The sequence below is a fragment of the Harpia harpyja genome, chromosome 5 (genome assembly GCF_026419915.1).
Source record: "Harpia harpyja isolate bHarHar1 chromosome 5, bHarHar1 primary haplotype, whole genome shotgun sequence".
Taxonomy (NCBI): Eukaryota; Metazoa; Chordata; class Aves; order Accipitriformes; family Accipitridae; genus Harpia; species Harpia harpyja.
The window spans coordinates 47,072,041-47,099,956 of record NC_068944.1 but is presented as its reverse complement, the minus strand read 5'-3'; the positions used below and the strand labels follow the sequence as shown (position 1 = coordinate 47,099,956).

Genomic DNA, 27,916 nt, shown 5'->3' with positions numbered 1-27,916 from the left:
AATCTCCGGGCATTAAATATTGATCCACCAATGGTGCTGGAGTACAAAGTGCCAAAATGCAGTTTGAAATGGAAATGAGTCCTTGAATGCCTCTCCCCCCTCAGTCTGGCTTTAATAGTACATTCCATGTCAAATGTTTTATGTCTTACAGGAAAAAAGCCTATTGGTGTTGAAGGTTCTGCTGTTGCTACCTGTAAAACGTGCACAAATTTGTTTTAACACATTTTATTCCAAAGATACAACAAAAAAAGGGACCGATGCACGGGATTTCCTAAACCGTTTCAGTAAAACAGCTGCTCAGATTATTCTTGCCTCTGCATCCCATTTCCTACAAGTGTATACAGATACCATATACAATTGTTTTATGCTGAATGTTTCTGTATTTAGCTGTTTGTTTTAGTACCCCCAGACCTAACAACCCTGGACAACCCGAGCTCTGCTAAAACATGGGGAATGGGAGCTGGGCCTGCTCACACTCTTGAAGGGCTCTGGAAAGCCAAAACCAGGATAAACGTGAAAAGAACTGCCATTAACCACTTTCCTGATGTACTATAACGAGAGCCACTGGGAAGCTGCGAGCTTGATTCTCTTGATAAAGTGTGCAGAATGGGACCCGACATGATTGTCACATGAAAGGGGATGGTAACATTCTAAGCATTCTCTACAGTAATTTTAAGGATTCTCTATCCCCAGCAAGAGGAAAGCCAGTGACAAGCCTGACAGCCACCAAACAAATGTGGGCGGTTAATTGAAACTCTTGCTAGAAACATGGCAGTGATGGGACCGATCCGTACACCTCCCAGGGCTGGAAGCTGTTGCTGGGCTAGAGGAGGCAGTATGCAAGATGGTGGTAGAAACAGGAGGATGTTCTGTCTTTACCTTCTCATCCTCACACTGTCCAGCTGGAGCTCATCTGCCTCTCCCAGGGGAAAACCAGCCTCATTGTCAAAAGCCTGCAGTGATAACAGACTCCCACGCTGCTTGCAGACAGACGGGGCATAGGGCAAATTTTCAGCTTGGAATTTGTAGGACACGACTTGTGGAGTTGTTTCATGGTGTGTATGGGTGGGTGAGAAAAGTAGGAGAGCGGGCAGAGGTCTCCAGGGTGGAGCTGTGTTCTCCCAGAGCAGGCAGGGCGTTGGCACCCTTCTCCTTCCTTCAGCGGTGCCATTTGCAGCTAGCTGCACAGTCCACACAGCGTGCCACCGCTAACGGGGATGCTCTCTCTCCGTGTGTGCTTCCCTAGGACAGGTAACACCGGATTATGCTTTTCAAGCCTCCTTGAGGTCAGTAAACAGCATCTTTGAGTAAAGCTGGGCCCAGAGCATGAGCCTGAGGCCAGCTGTCTCTTTTGAGTCACTATTGACGATTGCTGAATTGCAGGAACTGTTTTGTGGTTTGTTTTTTTTTTCTTTAAACGAGAATAGCAAAGTCTGGAAGCGAGTTCGGGGCGAGAAACATTCCCAGCCTGTACAGGGCACACAGAGAGGCGCGTGTGATTCACCAGCGTGTGAACTGCAGCGCGGCAGATGCTGTGATGGCTCCCTGCTGAGGCGGCCTTGGCTGGCTGGCTGGCCGGCTGGCTGGGCGGCTGGCTGGCTGGCCGACTGGCTGGGCGGCTGGCTGGCTGGCCAGAGGGGGACGAGGCAGGTTTGCCGGGGCGCAGGGGGTGATCCGCCTTCCTGGAAGGCCCTGCCCGGGGCCCCTGCGGCCTTGTGGGGTGAAGCGCTTCGGGGCCTTCAGCTGTGTGGCTGCGGCGTGTGGGGCAGGGTGACCAGGAGACAAGAGATCTAATTGTGCCGCGACGTCTGTAGTGAGAGGAGCTTATTCCTCAGAGGAAATGGTGAGAAACGACTGAGTGCTGCGCACAGAAGGGCGGAGGGCGGGAGACGCCTCGCAGGGCTGGGGAGCCTCGCCCTAACCGAGAGACAGCCCCCGGCCCCCGGTAGCCCGGCAGGGGTGGCCCTACCCCGGGCTGAGGCGGATGCATGCCGCGGTGGGGCGCCGGCCCGGCCCGGCCCGGCCCGGCCCGGCTCGGTGGGGCGCGGGGCGGGCGGAGGGCGCCCGGGCGCTCTCCGTGGTGCTGCAGGCGGCGGCGCGCCCCGGGGCAGCTGCGTCCCGGCCGGGGCGGGGGACGGGGCAGGCAGGGAGACGGGCAGGGAGGAGCGGGGACGGAACGGGGAGGGGGCAGGCGGGGCGGGGCGGGCAGGGCTTAGGCCCCCCTCGCGGGCCCGGCGCCAGCCGCAGCGCGGAGCGGGTGAGGGGCTGCGGTGGCGGCTCCGCCCGGCCCGGCCGCCCCCCGCCGCCCTGCCGGCGCGGGGCGGCACCGGGGAAGCGGGCTGGGTTCGGCTTGGCTCTGCGGGGCTCAGCTGCCCGGGGGCGGGGGGGGACACCAGGACCGCGCTGCCCTGATGCATCTTGGCTCGGCTCGGCTCGGCTCGGCTCCCCACCCCCGCCGCGGCAGCCGGCACGCCCAGCAGGCAGCAAACCCGCCCTTGGCATCTTTCTCATCTAATTCCGTTTTTCCTCTGCTAAACTGCTAAACCAGGAGCAAAGGGCGGCAGGCGGAGCGGGAGGGTTCCCGTCGGCGGTGGGTTCCCACAGCCCCTGGCAAGGCGGGAGCCCGCTTTCGGCTTTCCCGTAGCCGCCGCCACCGTGCCGGCAGCACTTCCCCACTCCCTTGGCCGTTGCCGCCCGGCGGTGCGGGAGCGGCTCCTCTGCCCGGACCCCCGGGTGCCCCGGGCCGGGGCCGGGAGGCTCCGCAGCCCCTCCCGAGGGAGCCGGCGCGGTGCTGCCGCGGGTTGTCAGGCCGGGGGTGGGGGGGAGGACGGACGACGGGACACACAGCTCGGATCGCCCCCGAGAAGCGGGTACCGGGCTCCTGGGGACGGGGTTGCCGAGAAAGCGGTGCAAGAAATTGCATGGCCGCCACTGTCACGTAAAAGCCTTGGCATATACGGGAGCAGTTATTAGACACTCCATAAATCACTTCTGAGCCACTGCCACCTTTTAATGTTGTGTTTCACATAAATTTTAGAGGAGCATGAATTAAGCTCCAGCACGTCCTAGCAAGGCTAGCACTTGTTTTCTTTCTCAGGCCGGGCCTTCTCTTGATTGACATTAAAATGCATCTGCAGCCCAGCCTACTTCCAGGTCTGTGGATGTACAGGCTGTAAGGATGTTCTGCTGAGCAAAGCACTCCTTAACGGCTGCTGAATAGCAGTGGGATATAACTGGGGCTTTCATCCCGCTTTTTTGCTGGACGCTTCTTCTGTGGCCTTGGCTAGGTCATTGAAAAGCTTTTGGGTTTTTTTTCCCCATTTGCTCTCTTCTCCATTTGTTTGAAAGGATCTTACTTTTTGCCCCCTTGCAGAGAAGGGGAGTTGGTGATACTGGAAAGATAAATGTTCACGCAGCACTTTGAAGACTATTGTTGCTAGGTAAATGAACTACATTGGCACTGAAATAATACAAATGGCAGAGATGGGAGTAGGTCATGAATCTCTTACTCTCTGCCTGTGCTTTGTGTCTCTGCTGCATAGGCTGGGAGACTCTGCAGCCTTGTTTTGCTTTCTTAAATAACTTGAGAAATTCAGCTTTTTCTTATTGAATTTTGGGAGACTTGTTTGCACTCAGCCTTTGTCATTAGGAAATGTAATGGACCTTATTTAGAGCAGCTGATTTTATTTTTTTTCCTTTGGTCACTCCTACTTCTTCTTTAGGCCTCCTGGAGCGATTTCTCTTTGTGTCTATGCAATTTTAGAAAATTGATTGTTAATTAGTTCATGACTGGCTTGTTTTCATCCCTGTTGCTTCCAACCCCTCACCAAAACCTATGATAAAAGATACTATTCAGACTGTACGATGAAGTCCTCAAAAGTCAGAGAAGAATGGTGCCTGTGCAACCTTAATTACCCTTCCTATGCATATATATCATGATACAGTTATTAATTATATAGTCACGTGCTATTTTTTCCACCAGATTCTCCCTACATACATAACAAGATGGATGGTACTCCCTTGGTAAGCACTGTTTGATATTTTATTTTCATTTTGTTCTCCTAAAACAGAACCTTGACACAGTCCTCTGTGCCCTTGAAAACATGGGTACGATAAAGATTTTCTTGCAGGAATGTTTGCCAGAATATTTTCCTAACATGGGGGAAAGAATCTTTTGTCTAGCCTTATTCTTCACAGCAGGTTAAGTATAGGTTAGAAGATGTTAGCATAGTTTGTGTTTCAGTAAGCAACTAAGCCCTGTGTACATTAATGTGAAATTTAGAGACAGAAGACTGCAAACATATGCATGTGTGATTTTGTAATTTTTGTAATGTTTTTTGTAACTAACTTCTGAAATTTTCTTCAGAACGCCATAAATATACCAAGCAGATTAAAAGATTAGCTGTGACTGAAAGCATAGGGAGAAAGAAAGAGCACTGACACATATGCGTAACTGTGTCTTGTATCTGAAGCACGGTGACCATTTTCTTCTTGAATTATATTTTTCTTACCCTTTCATTTTCCTATGTAACATTCGAGTTACAAAGCAGTAATGTGCTGTTACATTTCTATTAGCATTTCTCCACTTCTGAAATTGTGCTTTTTTGCTGGGCATAGCCTATCTAAAAATCATCTTGTTAAAGCTTGGTAGTGGCTTGATAAGCCAGCTGCAAACAATGTCACCATTAGTGATTTCAGTTGCGGCTCATTCACATGCATGTTGGAATAGTGCAGCTTTAGCGCTCGCCTGGTTTCATGCAAGCTTTTATACTTGCACGGCTGCACATGGTGTTCCTTTCAGCAGCATTCAGGATCACCATGGGGAAGCTGAATAATGGTATTATGGTATTTGCAGATATTTTTTTCCTAGAAATCTGTAAGCAATGGTGTAATGCTAACGGGGGGATTGTACGTAACGGGATCTCCCTCAACACCCTCGTCCATGAGACATGAGCTAGAACTGTGCAAGGCCGCACAATGGGAGTGACTTGCTTGCGTCTAGACTCTGTCCTGTGCTGCATATACATAAACCACCATAGGCCTTGTGGGAAACACCCTTGTTCATGAGACCATGAGAACTGTTGCATGGGATCAGACCAAGGGGCCATCTATCCAGTAGCCTGTAAATTCTATATCCTCCCATTCCAAGGCCCCACCAGATAACGGGATTTTGTAGTCAGTGACGTTCTTGCCTTGGGTGAACCTGTCATCAGCAGCTCTTAGAGGAGGCAACTTGAAGGGGAATGCCAGGGCCTGTGGGACTATTTTGGTTCTCTCCTCCTGACCCATCCATCTCCAGGTAGGCCACCCCTGGGCAGCCTCCCCGCATCCTTGCATATGTTCAGAGTGCCGACAGAAGTGCTGTTAGGGATGCTCAGCCTGATGTTCCCCTGTGAATCCCTGTTCTGTACATTTGTAATCCTTTGACTATCCCCTGCCTTCTTGTTTCCACTTCCATATTCCTTTGTGGTTGTTTTCCCTAATTTCTTTCTTCTTTAGTTCACTGCTCACAGGTTAAGTCTTAGGGTTTGGGGTTGTGTTTTTTTTTTCTTTTTTTTAGACAAGAGCTGACACCTGTCTTTGAAATAGGAAACCATGTAGGAAGAGCAGCCATAAACACAGGCCTAGGAGTATCAGCAGACAGAAATGTATGACAGAGCTCCTATTGTTCTCACAATATATGCAGTTTGGGGCTTTCCTGTGGTCTCTACACATTTATTAACCCTCTGGTAGTCCAGTCTCTCCCTGTTATCACTGGCTGTAGGCAAATGCTGCGGGGAAGGCTGAGGGTAGGAGAAGCACCTGCCGTACTCCCCCAGGGATCATTCCAGCCACTGACTGCTCTCGGGAGATGCCTGAGCCTGATACAATTTTCCTACTCAGTAACCCTTGATGGATCTTTCTTTCTTCTACAACGTCCACAATGTCCCGTGGCAGTCGGTTCCATGGGGTGGCTCCTTGCTATGTAAAGAGGCATCTTCTTTTGCTTATTTTAAGCGTGTGTCCTACCAAGACCTATTATGTTTATCTAGATGTGGGATACTAAGTACACTTTCAGTCCTAGAATCATAGGGGTCTTCACTTTTTAAAGTAAAAAGTAACGGAGGGAAGAATACCAGATCCGATTCCCCTTTTAAAATGGGAGGAGACAAGTAGAGGATGCAGAAGGAGTTAAGATGAGGCTGATGGGGGACAACACCATCCACTGCACCTTGTAAGGTCACAATGAAATTTTCCTAGAAAAAACAAAAGTGCCAATACTCAGCAGATCTAAATCACAAGTCTTTCCAAGACCAGTAGGCCAATTTGAAAGTGTCCTCCAAGTGTCCTATTGAAATGGGGCGTATAGTGGCACGTTTCTGATTTGGTTTCCTGACTATAGTTTTCTGAACAGTAAAATGCCTTGTGTAGCAGGAAATCAACAACATAATTATGCTGCAAAGTGCCTATTTCACTTTGCTCTGTCTCCCTTACTGTTTGCAGTGAGAGAGTACATGACTATTAAAACTTTCTTTTGCTGTTTTTGCTCGTCTTTGGATTGACTAAATTTCCTATGACTGTTGGCTGGTTATCAGCTGTTTCATCATGGCTTTTGTCTCACACCCCTTGGAGAAGACCAACAGACCATTTGATGCTCCAAGTATATTCTAGGCCATTTTTCTCTATGTAGTCAGGCATATCCATAGATATGTGTGTTTTAGGACAGTAAGTGTTATGTTATTGCTGGCTCTCAGACAAGGATCCAGTTCTTGATATTGGGCACATCTATTCTTTTTGCAACTAAAATTTATTTTGATATACTCAGTGATTTATCACAGTAAAGACAACAGATGATGATAAAGTAAAAATATGCTGAGGATAGATAGACTTTGAAGATATTAGTTGCATTTGGGTGACATTTACACTTACAGGGAAGCAGCAGCAGAAAACCACTTTGAGAATGAAGTGTAGGAGAACTTTTTTATTTCTAGTCTTGCTCTTAGCCCATTAAAAAGTTTACAGGAAATTTCATTTAACAACTGTTTTTGCTCACAGCTTTGCCAGACTTCATTATCTTCATCTGACACTTTCACTGTTGCATGCACATTGATTATTGTTTGTGTTTGAAAAAAGTCAGCTGAGATGTCTTAGCTGGTTTTGAGGATAAATTTTATGCAATATGACAATGTTTTGCTCATTCTGGTGATCTTTTCTTGGAAATGCAGTAGCATGACCCATTCTGCAATAGATAATTGAAATCCGGCAGGCAATTGTTTTGGTAGCAGAGAAATGGACTGTCTTTTCACTGTAAAAATCCGCTTAAACTTGGCAACATTTTAAGGCTTTAGAAAAAACTGTGCTTCATACTGCTTTTGGAGACACTTGCTAAAATCTTAACAGCTAAAATCTCTGAAGTTTCTCTCTTCACTGAGCATGCTTTATTTTTTTTAACAGTGTCTGTCTCATCTTTTGGGACTGAGAGCTGGTCAGGGAAATAGGAAATGGGGCGGATTAAATGCTAATTATGAAGAACACAAAGAATAACAACTGGAATAATGAGGGAAAGCTGGTACTGTCTGGACAAAGAAACTGCAATGGAGAAGCCTTTGGGAGCACGGGTAATTAGGGTTGCAGAAGCAGACTAGGGAAAGAGTAGGGTTGTGAGATGGGGCCTGGCATTTGTTTGCTGAAGAGATGAAGGACAAGGATTTGTGGCATAATGTGGGGAGGTGGTTGCTTGGCAACCTTAATTTGGTCCCCTTATGATACATGTGTGATCACAGACTGTTTTTATGCAGGATTTCTGGCTCGAGCATCGTGCAGGATGGACCTGCTCTAGGGATGTACGAGGGCCATGCAGGAGAGACGAGTGATGCCCAGGTGACTCCTGCCTCATTTATTGCTTGAGTTGGGAAGTCATTAATGAATGAAGCAAGGGAGGGTAAAGGAAGATCACGTGACTGAAATAATGCACTTTTGCACTGGACTTTTCCTATCTAGTGCTAATATAGCCACTTAAACCAGTTCTGTGATCTCTGTATGTGGAACCTCTAATAGTCTAATAGCTTCTAATTATCTAATTTTTAATGACCACCTTTATTTATGGTCCTAAATCCAATTTGCTCAGCAGTCACACCTGTGACTGATGATGCAACCTCTGTGCTTGAAATATTGTTAAATACTTTAAAATTACATCTATGATGCCTCAGACAGGACATCTAAAATCAGTGAATACCTCTGCCTTTAATTTTTCTGTGCCTCCACGCCCTATATTTTAGACAGCAGTAGTACCTTTTCTTTGCCACTGTGGATTGTTGTGAAGCTAAATTAATTTGCATTTGTGCAGCACTCAGATATTGAAGTGATGAGCACCATTGAGAAGCCCTGGAGGAAATTAATAATTCTGCCGTCATAACACAATTGAATAATGGGCAGTAAACAAAGCATGGGCCACACAGTGAGTTATGAGGTGAAAGCAAAATATTGATTAGCTGTTTGGTGAATGAAGCAGTGGTCCTATGCAAAAATAGTGATTAAAGACTGTGTCAAAATGCATAGATACAAGACGTTATTATCACCTCCAAGAGGGGATTAAACAATGTGCTGATGCCCCATGTGCCTTTTTCTGTCTCTAGGGCAGGGTTGTTTGTTTGTCTAGTACGGAGTTTCAGGTTTGTGATGAGTACTTTAATAGCTATACTCCTATTTTAAATGTGTAGGGTTCAGGAGTGCGCTTTGTGCTGAGAGTAGAAGGTGATGGAGTTTTTGGAGGTTCTTGTCTTTTGTGGGAATTTGCTCCATACTATGCCCCACATAGTCACTGCCTCCGAGTAGTATGGTTGGGTACACTAAGGGTAAATAGTGCTTCAGTAGAGATTTAATGGGTGCCATGGAAGATAGTGGCAATGCATTAACGGCTTGTGCCTGGTTGGAGAATAGATAAACATGTTTAATGCTACTGTTTGCAAGGAAAAAGGTATTACAGTAACAGTTCATACAGGCAAGGAGCTACTGGCTTACTAACTCACAACAAAAATCATTCAAAGAGAATAAAGAATTGTTTCCTTTTGTATTGACCTTTCATTTTGATTATTGATACACACAAAGTGGTTTTTGGTAGTATCTGCTTGTAGGTATGGGGCTCAATAGGAATCTACTTTTTGGATCACATAAAATTTCTCCCCATGTTTTTTGGTTCAGCTCTGAACTTACAAAAGCCTGTGTACCACCTGAGTTCCAACCCTGTGACATGGATGACGGTTCTGCTGACTGGCATACATCTGTTCTGTCCCTTTTTGTGTTTTCTTGTTTTTGTTTTTATATGCAGCTCTGCAAGGCCTGTACAGTGCAGTCCCATGTCATGAAGTGCCTCCTCAGTTTTTGCCCTGTACCATAATTAAAACAGACCTTTGTGTTTGCCACATGGAGAAGGTGGTAAAAAACCAGTGCTACCAGCAGCCTGTACTATTTATGCTTTTTGCTTTGCATAGCTATTTCTTTTTTCACATCTGGAGTTTGAATGTAATCACTATGTCCCAAAGGAATGAATCTTTTCCAGTAAATCTTCAGACAAAGAAGTAAAAGGGAGTCTTATTAAACCACAGACTTGAAAAGACCGTGAGCTATTATTCATATGAGCTAATTCAACAGCCAATTAAAGCAGTAACTCACTTTTATCTTTTCTAGGGCTGAAAAATTCCTGTCTGACTTCTGATTTCCTATTCAGTCAAACACTATTAGATTCAAGTCATGTAAGGGCTCTAACTTTAGCCAGAAAATGAAAAAAAAAAAAGAGCAAAAGCTGCCTTCCTTTGTCACTGACTCCATGATATGTAGCCATTGTAATAACCAAACATGGAAAATCACATTAGATTAAAACTTCCAGTTCAGCAGCTGAATGGGACTGGATGGGAGTGCATTTTCATACTGTTTTTTAAACTTAAATTCAAATTGTTCAAAGTTCTTTGAAGTGTGGGGTTTTGGAGTGGACTTCTATTCCTCCAGAGAAGTTGGTAGATAGAGAAGTCTGGATGGGCTGTAGTGTTGGTAACCTACAGATTATAGCTTCACTCAACACATGAAAGCTGTTTTTATCTGAAGGGTGAAAAGGAGAGATGATTGAGGGAAGTTCCTGGGGAACAAATGAGGTTGTAAGCTGAAGAGTGAAACGCTCCCTTTCTAGGGAAGATTCAAGTAGGAATCTACACTGGCAGATGAACATGTACTTCTATTGCTAGCCACAGTTGTATTCTGTGGACTACTATAGGATATCAGCTTCCCAAGGCTGGTAGCTTTTAGAATTAAGTCAATTTTAGAATTAGAAGTATTTCATTACCCCAAAATTCAGAATTTAGAATGCCATGTTTATATGATGCTTTGCAGTAGAAAATCCAGCTGCTAACCCAAAACTTGCTGCTGTCCTTGGTAGTCTAACATGTCTCTAAAGTATAAATAACATTTTGGTGCTGACTGAAGCTCACAAACCCCCAAAAACTAAGGCTGTAAACTCATCTCCTTTTGAGGCTGTTGCATTAAAATATTGCAGTGTATACGTGACATAAGATCATGCAGTATGAGGAGGGTACTACAAATGTAGCAATATGACTTTCAGGATGACAACTTTAAGCTCTTGGATCTGTGAATTGAACAGTTAGACAAGGATCAAATTCCATTCTTTCAAGATGCGGATCTTCGGAAATTGCTTGTTAGATGCCTGGTTGGCAGTGAATTTCTGGCAACAGCATTCATTGAGCCAGAAAACTTTGATCTCCTTTAGCCAAAATCCTTGCTCCACTAACCTTTCTACTTTTGCAGATGGACAGAACAGAGTAGTAAATCATTAAGTCTCCTTATTTCATGTATTGAACAAATACGCAGTTACTCTTACATTCTAACAACTGTTTGGCAAAATGACTCATATTTTCCTAAACATTTTCTAGACAGGTATCTAGTCTTCACCTGAAGGCACTGAGAGATGAAAAATCCACTAATCTTTGTAAAACAATGATGTCTAGTTTTTAAGTTGAATTTCTCTGCCTTCTGAGTCCACCTTCTGGTTTTCTTTGTGCCTTTTTCTGTTTTAGTTTCCAGTCTCTTCTCAGTCCTTTTTCTGAAAAAACAAGATGATCTGGAACCTCAAGTTTCTTGCTTTAAGGCATTATCTTAGGCCTGATCTTTATGGCTCTTCTTATTCCATTTCTGTCCTTCTTTTTTAACATCTTTAAAAAAAAAAAAAAAAAAAAAGGTAGTAGACAGGAACATATTATTCTAAAATGATCTCATCAAGGGGCAAGAACTGCCTCTCTGCTTTTGCTCATTTCTTTTCTTTTAACATGTTCAAAAATCCTATCAGCCTTTCTTGCCATAATGTAGCTGCTTAAAAGTTCATGCCGTTTTACCTATTCCTGGTTCTATACTTTTGTATTTGAATGTATTAAAATGCAAATTTACGTTATTTGCAAAATATAACGAATTTCTTTTCCAGGTCTATGCCACAGGTTCCAGTGTGTTGCAGTAACCGTCCACATCTTTATCACTATAGTAATGATTTGAAGTTAACTGATAAAAGAAATGAACCAAGTATTCTTTTACGTCTGATTTTTAACAGTGTTGTTTCATCAAGTATCAGATCCTGCTGAGTTTACATATCTCATAAGTAGCTTTATATTTGTATGTAGGTAAGCATAAGATACCTGAAGTTAATGAGAAACACTTTCTGACTTCACTAGGGCAAGCAGTAGGCTCCTCAGTAGATGACTCCATGAGCATGAAAATGTTTGAATGTGGAGATGTTTGCAGAGAACCGGGGCATAGTGTCATCCTGCTAAGTACTATGTTTAATTCAGTTTCATTAATTAGACCTATTGAAGGTGCGGTAAACGTTCCAATCAATAGAATGTCATCAGTTCATAAATTTTTAAGTCTGAAAGGGCTATTGCTTTCTCTGAGTCATTCTGCAAATAATTATTTATGAAGTCACAAATTTTATTAGTGTTTTCGTATCTACTAGCATCAGTTTAATAGTCCCATTTAGATCACTGACAAATGCTTCTTCACATCTCATTTAAAGTAGACCCTTTTTTGGGAACCTCTCTAGAAAGTACCTCTTTGGATAAAGATGCTCTGCTTGCGATTGTTTTCTTCAGTCTCTCTGGTGAATCAGCCTCTAGACATTTAATGTGCTCACCTTTATTTAGGGCATTTCCAAAAAATCAAACCATCAAATTAGTTCAAGTTTAAGTGTATCTTATAGAAATCTGTTATATGAATATTACAAATTTATATCCCTCATGAACTTTTTAATGATATTGCTCAAGTTCTAATTCCTAAGAATAAGTAAATACAAATTTTTAAATGGGATTCCTAGGTACTAATATGGATCAATGAAGTATTCCTGTATTGCCGAAACAGTTCTGATTCCAGTCACTGGGCTTTACTTGCAATCCTTCCTCTGGTAATACATTTTACAAATGGAAGAAATTCAATTGTCTGAAAGGATGATAAGAATCCTGAGCAGCAAAAGGAATGCAGCATCTGTCACTTCTGAGAAACCGTGTATCTCTATTGCTAAAAAGGAAAGATTTCAAAAGTAAATAAGGCACATTTTGGAGAGCTCACATTTTCAACTCAGTAATGCATTTAAATTGGCATTATTAAACATCAATAATGGCAGCAGTGATTCTAAAGTGAGAATTGTCAGCTAAAGTTTGCAAAATTCAGTAGCTTTGAACTAACATAGTACAACCCATGGCCTTTTTATCTCTGTAGTCATCTATCTCACTGTTGTAGCAGTAAGATAATTGTTTCTCCTATGTCTACAGTGGTTCTACGGGCTAAGGATTTGCTTTGAATAGCCCCTGGAGAAGAAAGGACTGTAGCATAAAATTAATTTTTTAACATTAAGGTGGCATAATTATTTGAAAATTTCAGTTGTGGCAAAGAACGGAATTGCTATGACAGTAATACAGCAGGCAGTCTTTTCTTTTTCCTGGTGTGTCAGGGTTAACGAAGCTTTATTCCGATTTTGTAGTTACGGAAGCTGAGGTCAGGGTAATGTGACTTCTGAAAGGCCACAGCTTGACAGTCAGCATGTTTCACTAAGAAATTTGTTTTCTTTACTCAGGAATCTGGGTGCTCAACTAAACCTTCTTATATCAAAGATCTTTTCGTCTAGTAACTGTCAGTCTTCTAATATGTTTTTATTTCATCCGAAGGAATCCACTTTGCATGCTCCAATCAATAGTAGGATGTTCATGCATAAACAGATTCATGATAGGAGTGTGAGGATATCTTCTCTGCACAGAAGGGCAATATTGTATCCAGTTCATATTCATATTTAAAAAACTGTTGAAAGACTTGAGAGAGCAAGGGAAAGAACTACCAAAATGATTCGTGAGCTGTAAGAAATACCTCATCCCATGAGAAGTAAAGAAATTGGCATGTTAGTGAATTAAAAACAAGACTCAGAGGTGACCTCATTAAAATGCGTGAGCATATTCACAGTAAGAAAATTCTGAGTACTAAAGAAGCAATGGCTGGAAGCTGTCACCAGCCAAATTCAAATTAGAAATTCTGTGCCCGTTTTTAACAGAAAGAGTGATTAATCATTGAAATACATGATGAAGGGAAGAGATGGATTCCCCATCTCTCATTTTCAAATTAAGACGGGGTGTCATTTTGGAAGATGTATTTAAGTCAAACACAAAGTTATTGAGCTCAGTACAAAGGTAATGGCCTGTGATAAGTAGATCAGATTAGGTGATCACAAATGGCACTTCTGGATTTAAGCGCTGTGACTCCAAGAGATCACGTCTCTGCCAAGAGCTGGGTGAGCAGCTGGTGTTTTTTGCATGGATCATAAATTGTACCGCTAGTAAAATGCAGGTTGCTCAGCCCCTACACTATTATTATTCAGGTGTGTGGAGTATGCTCTGGAAGAATTTCTTTGTGATAATCCTGGCAAAACTAACTAAAGTAATCCAACGACCAGAAAAGCTACTGAAGACTGTTGACTTTAATGTATCTCGCATCAGGTGACACAATTTTGCCTATTAACACCACGTAAAATCTTCCATACCAACTCAAATTAAATGTCTCTGTATCCCTCTAACTTGTTTCTGATACCAGCTAGGTTGTTTACAGTGTAAGAAAAGTACACGTATAGAGGGATTTAGCACGGTTCAGCTTGGAAGGCACCTCAGGAGGTCTCTGGTCCAACCTGCTGCCCACAGCAAGGCCAGACTCTGAGGAGACACCAGGTTTCTCAGGGCTTCCCAGGGCTTCCCAGCTTCTGGCGGTCACTGGTCAAGAGATTTCTTAAGCAGCAACTGGAATGCTGTGTTTAATGTCCTGTCCCCTGAATTTGTCTAGGGCTATTTATGTGTTGACTGCCCTAAGATCCAGTGATAACGATTTCCATGATTTAATGGTACACTGTACAAAAGGCCCCACTTTACCTTAAACGTGCTCTTTACCCACGGCTTATCATGTGAGAAATAATGAATAATCATTTTCCTTCTCCCATGGTCCACATTTTACTAAAGGTCTAGCATAGTGTCCTTCTTTTACCCTGGTAGTAAAATGCAAATATGTCTTTGTGCTCTTCCCGCTTTAATACATGAGATTAAAATGTGATGTTGATGACATTAAAAATAATGGAGCAAACACATGTTGTTCCTAAAGGTCTTAGCTATAATGAGTTTTGGCTTCACTCAATAAAAAGTCTTCTACAAAGGAGAGCCTATTCAAGACTGAGTAAGCTGTGGAAAATCAATTTTCCATGGCTGCTTTGGCCTTGTGCAAAAGCTTAGTGGTTTTTATAGTGAACCAAGCCTTTTGTTTTATGATTTGTTCTGCTTATAAATTGTGAGGATTGAGCTACTAATTTACAAAGGACAAACAAATCTTGTGTGACAGTTTAATCACCTAATTAATATCTTAAGTCAGAAGTTTTATTGTATTTTGTTGCATTTGTGGGATTTTGCATATTAACACCTGAGCAGGAACATGTAGTAAAATGCATCATGAATTTATCAAATGTCAAAACCCATGACACAGCTTAAAACTATAATTTTTACAATGAAATGATATTTGAATAATTGTCACGTTGTAAAAAGGCAGCCCTGCGGAGGCTAATGGAAAGCTATGTTTCAGTATAGTTCCTGAGGACTGCTCCCAATGCATCAATTAGGAAAATTACCGCTAGCTTTGTCAGGGTGAGATTGGGTCCAATTTCTTGGAATAACAATCTGATTCTGTTATGCACACTCATGTGCCATAAATCCTCTGCACGTTAGGGTGCCAACTTTCAAGCCAAAGTACTGTACACCACGAATAAGCTTGGGTTCAGTCCTGCAAGCTGCGGATATTAGCACAAAGAGTCGAGGCCTGAGCAGAGAGCGTGTGTTATTTGCTTAGTGTGAGTGAAGCTGTGCTTCTGGGCTCTGCAGAAGAACGGGAAACGCGCACACAGCCCCAGCCGGAGCCCGTGAGCGAGCAGCAACGGGCAGCGGGGGCCGGGGAGGAGGAGAGACCTGCCGACACCGCAGCTGATGAGCACGCGTGCCAGCTCTCAGGACCGGGGTTGATCCCCGGTACAGAGTGGAGGTAGTGGCCTCCTTGGCCAAGGCTTGCAGACCTGATCTCTGAAGAATTTTGGCTTAGAAGGATTTTGGCAACAGCATCCCAAAAAGCTAGCTGCTGAACGTCCCGAGGTGGATGTGAGGCTTAGCTTTCACAGGTCTCCTGTGTTTGTTTCCCTCACCTTATTGAACTGGAAACAATTAATTGTCATGCTCAGCAGCTCCACTGGTTTCTCAGTAGATTTTTTTTTAGTCAGTTTGTTGACTCCCTGAATAACGTAACTACAAAATCATATATGACAGTTCTGACCAGCTGCAGTCAGCAGACACATTTCCATGGATTTACTCTGGATTTATACCAAGGATTACACTTGTACAGGGGTATTTTAAATGATATCGATGTTGTAAACTACTTACAGGGGTTTCTGAAACTGAAAGCTTGCCTAACATTGGCTTTTATTACTAACTTCAGCCGGCTTTCCTGAAAGCTTCACTCGAGTTTAGGAAACTCTGGGGTTCATGCCCGAAGGTCTTTGCTTCAAAGCAAACCCAAATGAAATTCAGTGCCTCCTCTGGGTATTGCTTCAAAACTTGGAGTTAATTTGAAACCTCCTGCAGATACTTTGGAAATTCTGTAGTGTGGAAGCAACGGGAGTGACATGTACTGAAGTAATAGCAATGGGAGCCATCCAGGATCCTTGTAGCCTTGGGTAGGGAGTATTACACCTTTCAGAAGAGTTAGGAGCAATCTGTATTTTTCAAAATTAGGCATTCAGGTGCCAGTCCCACTCCCATTACTGCAATGGTGCAGCCTGCTCCTCTGTGATTCATTCTGTAGTGTGTCTCTGAGCAGCATTTATGCATAAGTGAGAGAGAGAAATAGAGAAAAAAAAGAATACTGTTTAAGGCTGAAGATGTCTGCGTTTACACTTTTATATCTCTAGACTTGTATTGCATCATTCTTTTTATGAGATAAAAACAGGTTACATTTTTATGTACACATACAGCCTTAACAGTGAAGTAGAATACAAATATTTGGTTCAGTTAGTGTTTTGTCTCAGGTGGTTTTGAATTTAAGGTGGAAGACCATGATGTGTGTTTATACAATAATTTTCCAGGTTTTGTCCCTGAGATTGTCAGTAAATGTGTTCATCCCATTCACATAGCACTGATTGCTGGAGTGCTGTCAGAGATCGCAGGAGTAATTGTGGGCCTGTTACCATGGTGTGCCCTGCTTCAGCTGCTGGAGTAATAAGCACAATTCAAGTGAACTATTATGTAAATGTCCTTGAGGAAACATCAAGTGGTGAAAACATCAACAGCTGTAAGGACAGGACCCACTTATTAAAAAAATAAGGTCGACTAATCCATTGAGCTCCCTGAGGAGGAAGAAAAATGGTTTCAGGGTAGTTTTACATGAGGAACCAAAGTTTGATAATGGGACCTTCATTTTAGCAGACCCAGGTGTAAAAACAGGACGAGACTGGAAGTTGAAAGAAGATAATTTCAGCCTGTAAGTATGGTTTACATTTTTAACCATGGAGGTTACTAATCATCTCAATTATTTCTCAAAGGTTGTGATGCTTTTACCCTCACTGGCGTTTTTATAAGTCAATGTTTTCTTAAGAGATACATTTTTATCCAAACAGAAATTAATTCAGGAAACATCTATAGTTACAGAAAAGATTGTGTTAGTTTATCCCAGTACTCTCGGCTTGCTTGGCAATTGCTGAATCACCCACAGTTGTTGACTACAAAAGGCACAGTGATATTATGTGCATTGACTTGTGTATGGTCGCTCTAAGCACTGTCATGATGTGGGCATGGATACTTAGTTAAAACCAGTCACATAGAGAAGGACGTTTCTATGTGCTGCTTGGATCCACAATAATTACTGTTTGCTGTGTAGCCCTTTCTTGTGCCAGGGCCGTCTCTCTCTCCCCTTTTGTCTATTTGGTTGTTCACCAGTGGCACCTGGCTCTGAGGTCACCACAGCCACAGGTCAGGTGGCAGGGGAGAAGGAGGGCAAGGTGGTCCCTGTGTGTGGTGGGACACCTCTTTCTCTTCATGCTGCTGGGACGAGGAGGCACACCACTGCAGCCTTCGGCTCCCCACAGCAGGTCTCTACACAGTGCATCTGGGACTGTGATTTGGATAGCCCAGTGCTGGGACAGAAGTCAGGAAATGAAGATATGAGTTCCTCTTACCTCCTCACTTCCTCCTTGACCAGTCCGTGCCTATCAAGGTTCCGTATTATTGCTTAAATTTGACAGAAACTCTTATGCTGTTCTGTGCTGCATAGTCCGTAGCAGAACTATGTCTTTTAAGACACTGGGATACATATAAAAATAAGTATAGTAATTTCTAGCACATTATCTGAATCTAGTTCAGTGAACGTTTGGTGAGTGCTGGTGAAGCATACTATGTGTCCTGTCTAGGAGATAAAACTGCAAGAGGATGCATCAAAATCCCCCTTTTGGAGCGATCCAAAGAAGGATTTTTTTTTTTTTTTTTTTTTAGTTTAAAAAGCAGGATGGAAAGCTGTGATCTGTGATGTCTGTTCCCATTGTTCAAAATGGGAGAGTAATAACTCAGAAATCTTAGAGTCCTTGATTTTTTTTAAATTTTTTTTTTGCAAGGCATATGCTATTACAAATGTATTATTGTATTCCAGGTTACACTGCAAGTTCTAGTAAAGAGCTGGGCATATGTTTATTTTAATATATTTATTTGGCATGCTGAAAAGACCATACTTAGCATTTTTACTTTCCATATAGAAACATTAAATCTTCCAGATAGATATAAAAAAATATTTCTGCACAATGAGGATGGGAAACACTGGTATAGTTACCTGGGAAAGTTGGTGAGTTGCCATCCTTGGAGATACCTGAAACTTTCTTGGACACAGTCTTGAGCAACCTCATTAAACTGGAAGCTGTCCCTTTTCTGGGAGGTCCGCCTAGATGACCTAAATTCCTTCCAACCTAAATTATTGTATGATTCTTTAAGAAACTTATAGAACAGAGATACTTCTTGGTTTTGAGTTACAGAATTATGACTAGGTTTCCTGCTAATAACTCTGCTTTGTGATTTTATTTTTTTTTCCCAATGTCTGCATCACAGAGTGTATAAATAAAGGAAAAGCCCTGTAGAGGGTTCTGTTGTTTTCCATCATACAGATTTATGAGAAATAATCATAGGAGCCACAATAAAAAGAACTGCTCACTGGCGACTACAGCCCTGGCACCGCATACCATATGTGTATGTCCATACTGGGAAGCTCTAGGAGAGGGAGCATGTCATTCCTTACCTTTCTGATATGTTTCCCTACTGATTGGATAGAGATTGCCACCCAGCCAAAGCATTTTCTGCTTTCTTTTGCTCAGTTACATCCTTCGGTTCTAGTTACTAGTAAACATGCTGGTTACAAAGTGCAATATTACATACCAAATGTAGGGTATGTACATTTTTTCCATGTGCAGGGGAATTGCCAAGGTTTCAATGCCCATGTGTTTGACCTTCAGCTAAAAAGATAACATAATAATAGTGGTTGAATGTTCAGCCTATTTAAATTAGTGACAGCAATGAGAGATGTGCATTAGTCCACAATTGGCTTGATAGTACCCAGCAGAATATTCTTCCCTTACAAATTCTCTTTCATCTGACATGATTGCTTTCCCTTTCTATTCTGCGGGGACTCACCTCCAGACCTGCTGGGTTTAGAATTAGTCCCACTAGTGTATTATTTTTCCTTTCAGCAATGACAGCCTCTTTAAAACAGGCCCCTTTTATAGAGATTTTAAAGGTTTTCTGTGGCTTTCAGTGAAGCCTGACAATTACTAAACCATCAGTAAATTAGCCCTGTTGCTCTTTAAGTCATTGTGCCATTCTCAGGATTTTGCCTTCCCTCCAAGGTCTTTCAGGAATGACTTCTCTTGCTCCCTTCCCCCCCCAGACCCCCTGCCCAAACCCCTTCAGCCATACTAAGCATTCCTCGTTGCTGTAAATGACATTTTCAGTGCAAATGCTTCATAGGCCCTCGCGCACGCATAAGGATGTCTCGTCTCACCTGTGAGACCATTGTGACAAGGGATCTTTTGCTCTAAGTCACGAAGTGCACTGTAAATATACATTGTCACAAGGGTTTTAATAAGCCCATAACTACACAATAAAACCCTTTTGGCAAGGCAGGGATTGAGTAAAAGCCAAGAGTCCAGAGGACAGCATCACCATCGAATCCATGTGAGATAGTTTGCAGCTCATCATGTGAGCTGGCTGTTTCTAGCTTGGTTTCTGCTGCACTTTCCTGTTTATTAAATCTTTCCTTTATTCTGCTTGTGTTCTTAGTCTTTCATTGTTTTACAGCATGGTGCTCCTTATTCCATTTTGAGAACTTCTTCACTGTGTAATCTGTGCAAATGGCTTTCAAGATTACTTTCAAGCTTCTTTTGAAACATTTTCAAGGGCTTACCAATACTTCTGATTTTCTGGTTGTTTTGTTGGGGTTTTTTTTTCCCCGTTTGATGTCAATAATGTTACAATTTCAGATGGCTCATCTCTTTACAGGTTCAGCCTCCATCTGTGTTCAGTTTTCCTCCTAATGTTGCAATGGGATCCTGATTTCCATAGAATCATAGAACAGCCCGAGTTGTTCTGCCTTCTTCCTTTCCCTTTGTAGGGATGGGCTGCTCTTGTGCTTCCAGGAGGTTGTTGTTGAATAATTTTGCAGAATGTGAACATGTGGTGCTGCCAGAAAGTAGGAAGTCAGGAAGCTTCTTACTGACATCAAATTAAACATAATTTCCCTGATTCAGACCCTTACTCATTATTCTTCTACTGAAGACCTTGATCCTTGTAGTTTAGTCAAAAAATTCTCTTTAGAAGGACATGGGGAGTTAGCCTTCGTGTATACTTGTGTAGAGCAATGAGTGAAGTTAATCTTTCATAGCTAAGTAGGAAAACAGGAGGAAAAATGCTTAGTTTTTCCAAAACAACATAGAAAACTTCTGATTTGTAGGTCATCATTGTCCTTTTGACGCGGAGGGAGGTAATACATATCAGCCCTCTCTTGGGGATCTGTAGAAACATATATAGCCATGAGTGTCACAAAGCTGCAACTTACAATTGTAGCTTTAACATTGAATCTGTTGAAATCTTGATCCATTCATTTCCTTTTTTTCTATCTTGGATTCATTTTTGACGGTAAGATGGAATAAACAAAACCTCACAGAAATATTGTGAACATTAATTAGGGATTGTTGACTAAACACTGGCTATTTACCATGTGGACTGATAAATAGACATGCAGTTTTTTCACATTAACAGTAGAAGTAAATGAGCATCCCAGAGGAGAACCCTATGGTAATCTTCAAATATCAGTAAATTGGAATTATGGATTACCAGAAAATCTTGAATGCATTTCTCCAGAACTGTTAATAACAAAGCAGAGGCTTTATCTGGTGTGAAAATCTTTAACTTCAGAATAGTTTAATTTTCTATTTTAAAACCAGTAACTCTTGCTACTGCTGGTTGGCTGTGAGATGTTTTTCAGGTCATTTATTCGCTATTCCTGATGCAGCAAGAGAAGGCAGATACAAAAATAGTCGTCTTTATCATACCCAATATGAAATTTTCCAACAAACCTATCTGATGGGATTGGATTTTGTAGAAAATTCCTTCTCAGCATTTCCAGGGAACCAATTCCCTATTCAAGGGGGAAAATACACAACTGCTTTAATTTTACTATAAAAAAAAATTCTATCAATTAAAAAAAAGATGAGCTTATACAGTTTATTTGGAAAATTTAGTTGGTTCAGTAGCATTTGATTTCATAGGACAAAAGTGCCTGTGAAGTGACGGAAGAGAGATTTCTTTTTCTGCTGATTGCAGTAACATTTTTGTGGTTTATTTGTTCCCACTGAGGATGGTGACCCTTTGTTAAAATATAGTGTGATAGGCTATTATCTTTTCATCCTGTAAGGCATTTTTATGCCTTTTCTGCAGACTGTCTTCTGATTCAGAAGAATTTGTACTGAACCATCATATGAAGTCCAATTTTGTGCCAGTGCTAGGTACAAGGTGCATCTTGTAACCATTGGTGCATCCCTGGAACATTGCCACAGGAGGACCACATGTTTTTTGATTTAGGCATGTGCTTGAGAAGCATTCCTGTTTGGAGGGACAAAAAGTTTCATTATTTAGATCACATGCATCAGATCAGTGCACACTACAGAGTCACTTTGGTTAATCAACTGTGTTGCCAGCTGTAGCCTAAACTAGCATCCTTCATGAGTGACATTAGAAAGCAAAAGGATTTTGTTAGGAATTCCTTCAAAAATTATGTTTCTGAGAGCAGAACAAGAATTAATTTGATCATTAGCTAAATAACTGCATGTATCCAACTGCAGTTTGATAAAGTGTTGTACAGAGCAATCTTTGGATACCTGCCTTTGCTGTCTCCCTAAGTTCTGCAGAACCCCAGGAAAAAGGAAACCATCTCTATAATTAAAATTTATTGTCTTATTTTTAATGGTCTTTTAAGTCACAACTCTAAGCAAAAAAAAATCAGTGAATAAATCTCATTAGAAGTAATCCATCTTCCTCTGCATCCTTTTTGTAAGATAATCTTGTCACCCTTTCTCCTAATTTTTAACATGTCAACCATTTGGTAATAGGATCCATTTCCTAAATAATTTTATATTGCCTGTCCCATCTGTGCTATGCTGTCCTCAGTACTTCATGACACAAAACATATTTCATGGTAACAGCACAAGTGGGAGATTGCCATGAAAACATTAAAAGCAAGTTTCTATTTGCAGTTGTAATGGAAATTACAATAAAAATTACTTACAGAAATTGCCTGTAGAATACTTTGCAGTTGCACTTCTGTATACAATAAAGATTGATGGAATTAATTGTAATGAATATTCAGTGCTTTGAAATCTGATTGCAAGATGGCTCAGACACTTAGGCGAAGCACCTGAGGGACTCTAGGCCTTTCTGCTTCCCTTGACGCGCTAGCTAACATGTCTACATTAGCCAGTTCTGTGGTCCAGGGGGAGCAAGGTCTGTACGGTGAAATGCCATGAGACCCGATGTCCACACTGAATGCATTTTGAGAGTTTTTACTTTGGACTAATTCTTATCTGGTTGTGAGCACTGAAATTATGTTTCTGAGAGCAGAACAATAAGTAATTTCATTCGGGTGCTTTTCTGGAGTATACCTTCTTGTTTAGTTTCATCCAGAAAGTTTAAATTCAGAATTTCAGCTCCAAACCCTCTCTGTGGTGCAAGCCAAAGTGAGGTAGGTGAGGGATATCAAGACATTTGCTATTAGAAGCACACTCCTGAACTGAACTAAGGTAGGCATACCATTTTGGGTCTACCATCACTTCCAGAAAGCATGTTGGGCAGAGAGGGTATGCAGCATAGGGGTGGGTGTCAGCTGCAAGGGGTTTTGGTCCTCAGTAGTCCTGTATTGCCATCTTTGCTTTGGATCAGTTCCTCATTATTGTCTATCCCTGCTGACCAGTCTGGTTCAGCCTCATCTCTATCAGAGGATAGAGAAACTTTCATGAGGTGCAGATAGATATTTGCTCTATTATGTGAGTTTTCTGAGCTCTCATGCCTCCTATTATAGGCTGCAGTTCCAGACAGCATTTTTTTTACCAGGGGCTGGATTGGGTAAAGTGAGTTGCAGAAATGCCCAGGACTGGGCAAAGCTTGTTAGTGAGGGTGCAGTACTGTACGAATTTAGATATTTTGCATACAACCTGAGCCGCCTTCCACACTGCTGGCTAATCCAGGAAAACAGTGACAGAAAATAGGTTTATTAGTATTAGTAAGGCTCATCTTTACAGTATCTGTGTCTCTTTTAATAACATTCTCTAAGTTTGCTAAATATCAAGATGTCAAATCATATACAGTGAGGTTTACGCTGTTGGCCTGTGTTCCTTGGCCAAGCCATCTGGGGTGACATTCCAATCCCAATGAGAATTTTGCACTTTGAAGGGGGGAAAAAAGTTAATTTCTGGCATATCATTCTCAATTTTCTGCTTATATTTTCATTTAAGCTAAGGAAACACAGGGGTGCAAACTACTATAGATCTCTTCTAGTGATTTTTTTACCAGATTTCACTTTTTCATGTACTAACCATGTTGAAAGGGAAAGTCAGGCTCTTTCTTATTCTGCCCTACATTAAGGAAAGCTGGATGGTCATCCACCTTCTCTTTGTCTCCCCTCCTGCCCCAAACCCTGACCAGTGGATATGGAGCTGGTACAGGAGGTGAGAGGCATGTACCAGGTCAAGCTCAGGCTCCAGCCAGTTAGCAGGAGCTGGAGCAGGAGTGTCCCCCCATTCGTATGTGGAGTGGGGCTTTTCCCTCCCGTCTAATGGATGATACAGGCAGGTTGCTGCCTGCCTTTTATCTTTATCTCAAACTGTGGGAGCTGTGGCTTCTAGCTTTTTGAGGGCTGTAACATATCTGTGCAAGTAATTGGGGTTTTTTTCTGAGTTCAGTTGAGTTGAAAAAAATGGAAGAGCCTGGGAAGGAACAGGTAATTCAGGTCATCCCTAATTGTCAACATTTTAGAGTGCTTCATTTGTTTTTAAACAAACGTAAAACTAAACAGGTCAAATAAATCAAACGGAACATTTCAGCAAGGGATTTATTTTTTAGCTCTTTTTATCCCCCTTTTTAAATGCTGAAAAAGAAAAATTTTTTTTTTTTTTTACATAAGAAATCTAAATGATCCCTTTTGGAAAGGTTGAGCAAAATGCATTTGGGAAGGTAAAATTATTTATCAAATTAATTCTTAATGTGCAAATCATTTCAGTGTCCCTCATAAAAATCTGTATTAGTTGTTTCCACCTTTTTTTCTTTCTTTAGTCTCCAGCCCCAGCTATTGTTATAATTGGCAGCTGTCATAATTGCTTAAGCCTTTGTTGAAAGCTGTCAAAACTACAGGCTTAAAATTAATTTAAAATAAATTAGTCACATTTGGCAAATACAGCTTCTTCATCGGTTCACGACATTAGTATCTTAATATATTTAGAAAGAAATAAGAGAGTAAGTTAGCAAAGGCTAAGGTGGCATTTGGACACTGAAAATCTTCCAGTAAGGCTATGTTTAAATAGCTTTGGCCTAACTCGAAATATTTGAGTGCTTACCTTGATCTGCTCAGATCTTCTTCAGTAGGTAAGCTCCAAAGAAACTGTGTTGGAAAAGCTCCATGGTGGAGCTGATGGAGGAGCACCGAGTCTCTGAATCCTGCTAAGAGATAAGCAGGTGTAAAGGTTGGATATTAAATAATTCAATATTATTGACAGTTAGGCGATCCTAGCTAGAGACAGTCAGGCAACAAGAGAATTTTTCTGTTAGAAAATTAAGCACCCAAAGCTGATGTTTTCAAGCTCCGCTCAGCAGACCCTGGGGATTCCCTGCATTATTCTCAGGGTCTTAAAATAAAGCAAGTTGACAGTGGCCATACAACAAGTCACACAGTCATGTTTACGATGTTCACTGAAAAATGTCTTGGGCTCCACAAACTGAAAAGATGAAATCTCTTGCTGAAGGAAATTTGGATGCCTCTCTGGTTAGGCGACAGCTAAGTGCAGTTCAGCTCCCCCTCAATTTCCACTTTGCATGCAGTGGTTAATAGGACAATGTAAAATTTGGTCCAAAAGACAGCCAGGCAAATGTGTCCTATTCTGAGGCTTTCTTATACTGGTCTTCATTTGTAAAACAGAGATAATAACCTCCAGTATAAACCTTGGTCTTGTTTGCTTTGAAATGAAATGTAAACATTCCCTTTGGGTTCCGTGTGGAAGGATCAGGCTTAATAGCACTTCTGCTAGCACTCAGTAGCTACAGGATCAGGTTGTCCTGAGGATTGCCCATCTGACTGGTAAACAGTAAAATATAAATTACCATTCCCCAAAGAGAACAACTTTCCAAGACTTTGACCAAATAGCACCATCATTTTTTTGTCATCTATTTTGACATGTGAGTTTTCTTTTTTGGGGGCACAATGGTGGAAAAAAAGATGAAAACAAGAGGTTCCTGAACAGTGATATGCTCTTAGTAGTCCTCCGCAGATATTACTCTATTTGCTTTACATATGAATGACTCTACCTCTGGGATGACTTCTTAATGCATATTTCTATTTTGCATCAGGAAGGGGAAAAAAGTATAAATAAAACTCCCAAAGGTGGAGAAAGGCTCATCATTTGAACTAAATAATGAAGGAAGGAGCACTGTGGACAAGGAAGAAAAAAAATGCACCAAAAAGAATATTAAATCAGAGATGGTGACACGATGAAAACATAAAACTTACACATTTTATTATTCATCACTTACTGTTATGGAAATGTATGCAGGGGCTCCACTATGATGCATGCAAATCCTCGACCCATTCTTCTGACATTCACCATCTGTATGATTTTCATTAACCCCACCTTTTTAGGTCAGCTTCAAGTGTTTCTGTAATCTTATTTAAACTTAAAAACAGAAAGAGAGAGTGAGAGAGAAGAAAAGTGTTCTTAGTGTAATGTAGCATCATGGTAGCTGTTACCAGAAAAGCATGCATGCAGGAACTGACATCTGCTAATGTGTGTCCAAGTCTCCCGGTGATATGGTGAGAAGCCATGGAACTAATGCTATGTGTAATCAGTTTGTAATTAATTTCTTTGCTGTATTGTCTCCCAGCTGCCTGGTCACATAGCTGCTTATTCTTGGAGGAGTGTAATGGAAACATAGCAGGTAAACTGCGGCGATGAAAAAGGCACTCGGGATGACAACGAAATGGCTCCAAAGCAACCAGACCTCTTTATTGTCTTTTACAGCATACTTATATATTACTAAAACAGGAGCACATATCTGGCTTGGCTGGGATGTTTGCCACTCCTCAGAACACTTAAACACATTCCACACATATACTCGTGACTGTCTTCAGCCACATCTTCCCAGGCACACACCAGGCAATCCTCTGACCTGACCTTGTAAAACTAGTTCTTCAAAGGCTTGGCAAACATGCAGCACAACAAGAGCTGCTCCCACAGCAAACACTGTACCGGTTTCCATCTGCACAATTTTTCTGAATGTCTCTGTTAGAAGGACAGACCTCCCTTCACTGCCTTATTTCACAAAGTGGGGAATTTAACCTGTCAGCTACAGGGACATTACCCAGAGGTAGGATTCATAGTCATTTCTGCTGAGGTCCTGGCTACATGGGGTTTTTTCCTGAATTCAGGCCTTTTGGGATCCTAAATAGTTTAGGCTTACGCTTGATTTTGAACAGAATTCACATACATGCTCCCATGCTGAAATGCTTTATTGAATCAGTACAATGGAAAGGGGCACTGCATGAGAATGAATCACAGTACCATAATGATGAACTTCCCTAAAATAATTTATCCTAGGGCTTATTCTATGATTTTGTCACTAATCTCTTACTACCATTCTCAGATAGAAGAGCCCACATATCGTCATTCTTTCTAGCCTCTAATACGCAGTGTCACATAGCTGCTTGTAGAAATACTTGTTAATTTTGACCAGGAACATTCTAAATATATCTTACAGGAGCAATGGCATTTCCCAAATACTTTTGAAATGCTTACACCCTTTAGACCCAATGCACACTATAGCACAGTGGTGGAGCTGTACACGAGACTGTAGTTTCTGACAAGTGTCAAGTCAGTAGAATGGTCAAAGCACTGAAATCCTGCCCTACAGGAGATGCTGAAATCTCAGAAATTTGGCCGCACCCTGAACTAGGATGAAAAATCAACATTTTGAAACTCTTCATAAATCTGAATATTCTGCAAACCTTGCTCTGATTAACCACACCCTTTTGACTATCCTATAGGTAATGGAAAGGTTGTATTGATAAAGTTGAAATGGAATATTTTAGTAATTTCATGACAAAATGTCTGGATTTTGCACAGATTCCTGCAGATTGCTTCATCTGAGGACTGGAAACTTGTGGCAAACACTAAAATTGGTGCTAAAAGATGATTTAGTTAAAATTGAGAATTTTTTTTGGTAAATTACATGAAAATTTTTGGTACTGAAGTGTGGCATATAATTAGTGCTAGAAATCTGAGAGGTCCGGAGTGTACCTGAATACCTAAAACCCATATTATTAATTATTAATTTATGAATATGGAAATTATATAGGCATTTGTGCCTCTAAGAATGCCCATAAGAATGTAATATACCTGTATTTCTTATCTTTCCCAGCAGTGCTGCTTGAAAAAGAAGACAGAATGTGGGAGAATTGTATTATATCATCAGAAACTGAAAATTCCTGTAATGCTATGAAGTATTTCCCAGAAATAAAGCTATGAAGAAGTGTG

The 27,916-nt window shown here is 41.7% G+C and overlaps 1 long non-coding RNA gene across 1 annotated transcript; it reads left to right on the top strand.

Moving 5' to 3' along the window:
• The first annotated feature begins 1,645 nt into the window (after positions 1-1,645).
• Positions 1,646-27,916, top strand: LOC128142411 (uncharacterized). Its single transcript, XR_008235386.1, has 4 exons — positions 1,646-1,843; positions 3,983-4,023; positions 26,268-26,321; positions 27,801-27,916. It is a non-coding gene; the product is annotated as an uncharacterized LOC128142411 (long non-coding RNA).